Source organism: Neophocaena asiaeorientalis, unplaced genomic scaffold, assembly GCF_003031525.2.
Source record: "Neophocaena asiaeorientalis asiaeorientalis breed wild unplaced genomic scaffold, Neophocaena_asiaeorientalis_V1.1 scaffold90, whole genome shotgun sequence".
Lineage (NCBI taxonomy): Eukaryota > Metazoa > Chordata > Mammalia > Artiodactyla > Phocoenidae > Neophocaena > Neophocaena asiaeorientalis.
Window position 1 is genome coordinate 3842645 of NW_020172445.1, and position 5949 is coordinate 3848593.

The following is a 5949-nucleotide window of genomic DNA, read 5'->3' on the forward strand; positions in this document are numbered from 1 at the left end:
GAGTTTTTGTTTTGTCTGGGTTTTGTTATTTTCTTAATTACATGAATACAGATCTTTTATATCCTTCCACATCTTAACTGAAAGAGGAAGTATTTTTTTAAGTAATTTGAAACATAGAGATATTTAACAGACTATGCTTGAATGAGGTTGTGGTTGTATGCCTATCTGTCTGTCTGTTGGTTTTTGGTTTGTTTCTTTGTGAAAGGTATTCAAGGCATATTTCCTCATGTCTGAGCTCTCAGAATTGTAAACCTGAATCCATTTGTTACTTTCTAAATTACAAAAGTTTGGTATTCTCTAAAACATTTTTGATTAAAATAATGCCAAGTATTAACATGATTTCTAAGTTTTATAACTTACAGAAGCGTATTTTATGCCTAAATTTAAAGACCTGATTTAATAAAATTACTTTACTGATTTCCAAAATCATCCAGCTAAAGCATTTGAATGGGAGATATCAGATATTATATATAAACCTTGTTTGTCAAACCAACACAATTCAATAACTTCACAATTTCTTTTTTATCATCAGTTATCTCTTAATTTCTGGGTGAGATGATTAGATGGCATGAAATGTTGGTCAGAAGAAAGATAATGAGAGTGACTGAGAGACCAAATATTCTTCTGAATTACATTATCAAAATATCAGATAGTTCAAAAGAGACATTAGGAAATTTATGTTTTTTTCTCTATTAGGCAATAGGATATTTTATGAACTTAAAACTATTTCTGGAGACTAGCAGTTTAATGTTGAATCTTGCTAGAAGATCCTGAAAACACCTCTTCAACCTTTTCAAAACAATACTTGAGAAAATTCTGGGAAAAAAAGCCAATAAACTCTAGAACATAACATTATATACAAAAGCCAAGAGCATCCTATTCCTAAACCTGAGATGGTTTTCTACTCACTATAAAGACAACATAGATTAAGCAAAAAGAAAATTATCAACAGCAAAGACTTCCTCTCTACATTTGTCAGATTCTTTAATATTCACCCAACATTAGAAAAGAAATAAATGGACTTTGGTGAGATTAGCAGTTACTTATTGCCTAAAGAGTATGCAGTCCTTACAAATAAATTATTACAATGTGAAGTAGATATGAAAAGTACTTGAAATCTTTATCTTTTTGCTTCTCTAATAATTTGTACTATGCAATACAAGTTCAGTGTGTCAGCCAGAGTATGGGCTGAAGTTTTCTCCCCAGTTCCCAAGAGCAAGCAGAAAAAAGGGAATCTGGATCCTGTGTCTATTGGTAAAAATTATTCATCTAGCTATATGACTTTTCATTCAACAGGAGTACACCAAAGGACAAAACCCAACAAAGCAAACATAAATGAAAATAAGGGAAAAGGAAATTGATACTCTGAAGACAAACATACCTTTATAATTGATATACTGGGTACCAAAGAATATTTTAGGGATGTGTTCTTCACTTTTGGTAGAATTCAAGAAGAGAATTTCATGAAACTATTATACAACATCATAAAGAAAGAATGGTGAAGAAGAAAAGTCTAGGTCATCTAGATTAGAACAAAGAAAAATAATGATGCCTGAGAGATGTTTGCTCACCTTCCACTGAAATACTAATGTAATACTGATGGACAAATGTGCATGCGCCCATACTGGAAGTTAGGAACATTACCAGTCATTAGAACGATTTTCTAATCAACAAATTACTAAATAGGGTCCTAAGAGAGAGTAATGGACTCAAGAAGAAAAATGGTTAAAGATTTGCATCAACTCCACTGTGTACCTAAACCTAGAGACTTAAAAAGTTTTAATTTGAAGGAAGGAAACCTTCACCCAATGTACAGTATTTGCCCTCCAGGACAAGCACCCCATATTATACACATGTCCCTGTTGATTTGTGAAATGTGAAGGGAAAAGTAGGACAAGTCTGAGACATGAATTCACTGAGAATGGTGCACTCTGGGAGTTGTAGTTCTTTGAGCACTGTCTGAGCAGGAAAAATATTCCAGGTGGATTCACACTATCCCTGGTACACAGTCAATGGATCACACAAAGGTGAGAGAAAAAAAAGCTATATTTTAAACATGACAACTAGATACTCAGAAAATGGACTAGATTTTGTGCTTATAAAGATTTTACCAGACACCTAATGTGACCTGAGAGAAAGCCGCGTCACTCCACCCATTCTGCTCACAGGGCTCAATAGGATCGTCATCCACTTAATTAGAGATGAGTAACAAGGTATGGGAGGGTTGAGGGGATGCGGGATACCATGAGACTTAGAACAGGTTTCTGAAATAGAAATCAAAGGGGTCCTTGGATTCACAAAAGGCACATTTTTGAGGAAAATTTACTATACAATCAGGAATAAATGTGGAAATACATTATTACCATAGAGCATGAAAATAGTTTTTCAATACTGAAATATTAGTGTGTACTTGAGACTACTGGAACACAAATGCCTTGACTTTATCTGGAAAGAGCACTGAAACCAATTAAATATAAGTTACCTCTAAATAATTTACTTTCAGTGGAAATCCATATTAAAGCAATTCACAAGCAAACCATTTTATTAACATTCAGTCACATGAAACTGGACCTATGGAAAATCAAAATTCACATAATCTTCATTCAACACATATGTAAACACATATGTATATGTATTGATTATTTTACTCTAGGTCAGACAGTGGTAGATGCTGATGAATCAACAATAAACAGGATGAGAGGCAGAAGCTTGAGTTTATATTCTGGCTCAGCCATTTGCTCTACCATTGTGACTAAGCAGAAATTATTTACCATCTTTGTTAAATAATTTAGTTATTAGTTCCTCATTTAAATATGTTAAATAATTTGGCCTTAGTTCCTCATTTATAAAATAGAGGTTAATTTTACTTATATTATTTAATTTACATTATATTTATTTATATATCTATATTTGTATATGTCTATGTGTGGCTATCCATATATATTATTATTTATATTCCATGAATTTCATGACTATGCTTAACTAGTCATATATATGTGTGTGTGATTATATAATCATCTGTAAAATAGACATATATATATATACACATATATATATAAATTTCCCATATGCATGTGTATGGATGATGTGTATGTATATGCATATATATGTGTTTGTGTGTATATATACAGGAGAAACAGAAAGAAAAACTTAGAATGTATTCAGCATGTTTTACGTATCATGGGGTTTGTAAGAATCATCATTATTAAAGGTATCACTAGCTTATAGGATGGATAGGATGTACAACTGTCAATATAAATTTGAAATTTAATGGGTAGAAATTATTGTGGGGGATCAGACGTTCTCACTTTGCTGGGAAAATATGAGATGGTATCCTAGGATTGGAAATGTTTTGGCTTAGTATGAGTTATTTACATTTTTCTAAATAGGAAAGAGGAATAAGAATATTTTTAAATAGCTAATGGATATGGAATATTCAAGGAAGGGTGCTAACCTCAGTAGGACTCATAATAAGACATCCAGGAGAGAAGAACTGGACTTGAGTCTATGGTGGAATATTAGTGGCAAACTGTAAGTAGAATGTTACTTTTGAAGTAATTCGAGGTTTCTTATTCATTTCTGCAATGTGATTAAAGGATTTTATCAGTCAAGTATCAGTTCTCAATGATTAATCATACTGCCAAATTGATTTGACACTGATTTTTTTACCTGGAAACAAATTCATTGCAAGCTCTAAAAGATATGCTTAACATTTTTCCATACTCTTAAAACTTCATAGAACCATAAAAATTTGTATCTGGAAAGATGTTTGGAATTCAAGTAGAGCCAGAGTCTCTTCCTCAATGCTAGAGAACTTACTGCAATTGTATTTTTATTTTCAGCATCTCAAACAATGTAATATTCTTTTATTGAATATATGTTGAATGAACTGAAAGTATTAAGAATTTGTTTAAAAGCCCTAGTCTAATATTTTACATGGATCATTTCAATAATTCATGAGAGAGAGAGAAAGAGATGTTAAAACAAATAATTGATTTAGTAATCTTCACCGAGTGCATGTTTTATATACAAGCATAATGAATGAATGATAAATGGGAAATCTAGGATTCCCAAGGAAGAAATAGCTGAATCACAAATATCTAGAGCACAAAGGGCTGGGTTGGGCCAAATTCTGAATTGGTCGTTTTCCAAAAGAAGATCCTTTAACATCTCTAGTACCAATCCTGTATATGGATTTTGGCTTCTTTTTCTGTTTGAGATATATTTTCAATTCAATGGTAGATTTTCAAATTCAATAAAACAATTTCTTTTCTTATCACTTCATGTTCCCTAAGAAGCGGATTATCCACTTTTATCACTACTTAAAGTTAGTGCCAGATCTTTCACACTCCAGTGCTGTTGTAGGTGTGCTCCTTTCTTTGGGGGAATCATTGGGCAGCAAGAAATGCCCCCTACTGTTTCCAGCAGCTGGGACAGACAGCATGATAAATGTTAGATGCTGAAGGAGTGTACTCAGATCACCAAGAAAATGCTTTGGTGGGTATTTGAGGACTTTCTAGTCTCCATTCATCTCCCAAGCCAACAAAACATTATTTGAATCATCATTTTTCTTCCCTTCATCCATTCTCCCTCATTTGTTCTTCCTCTTGCTTGAATTCATCAGACATTTGTACATCCCTGACAAAAAGCCAGGGCTGTGTTAGATATGGGGTGGGGGGTGATAAGTATACTATTTATAATGGACTAAGTGGACACAGAAATAAAGAATCAATTTCTCTGAAACCATGTAATAAATTCAGTAACAGAGAGGCTTTCACTTTCTCACCTTCTTCCCCCAACATCACATATCCTAAACGCTTTGAGGCACTGCTACTACATCATCTACTGAATTCATACTTTGAAATCTTTGTATTTTGCCTAATTATCACTATGATTCTTCTTCATTGTCCTAAAAAAATAGAGGTTGTTTTCTGTGACCATCAAGTAAAGAAGGAGAGTTTTATAATAGAACAGTACTCCATTCCTCCTGAATTTTAATGTCCCATTTTGTGTTTTTACTCTTCTGTGATGAGCAAGGTTATACAGTGCTAATGGATTGTAATACATTAAATCAATATGTGGTTAAGATGTGAGATGGAGGAGAGCAGGGGTCCTCAACCCCTGGGCTATGGACCGATACCGGAACTGGGCCGCACAGCAGGAGGTGAGCAGAGGGTGAGCGAGTGAAGCTTCATCTGCCGCTCCCCATCACTCGCATTACTGCCTGAATCATCCCGCCCCCTGCCCCGGTCCATGGAAAAATTGTCTTCCGTGGAACTGGTCCCTGGTGCCAAAAAGGTTGGGGACCACTGGAAGAAAGGACATAGAACATGAAGAATCAGGAGAACTTTGTTTTTGTTTATTATTTTATAAATTAATTTTTATTGGAATATAGTTGCTTTATGATGTTGTGTTAGTTTCTGCTACAGCAAAGTGAATCGGTTATATGTATACATACAGTCCCTCTTTTTTAGATTTCCTTCCCATTTAGGTCACCACAGAGCAATGAGTAGAGTTCCTAGTGCTATACAGTAGGTTTTCATTAGTTATCTATTTTATACATAGTAGTGTATATATGTCAATCCCAACCTCCCAATTCATCCCACCCCCCCTTCCATCTTTGGTCTCCATAAGTTTGTTCTCTACATCTGTGTCTCTATTTCTGCTTTGCGAATAAGTTAATCTGTACCATTTTTCTAGATTCCACATATAAGCAATGTTATATGATATTTCTTTTCCTCTTTCTGACTTACTTCACTCCACAACAGTCTCTAGGTCCATCCACATCTCTGCAAATGGCACTACTTCATTCCTTTTTATGGCTGAGTAATATTCCATTGTATATATGGACCACATCTTCTTTATCCATTCTTCTGTCAATGGGCATTTAGGTTGCTTCCATGTCTTGGCTATTGTAAATAGTGCTGCAATGAACATTGGGGTGCATGT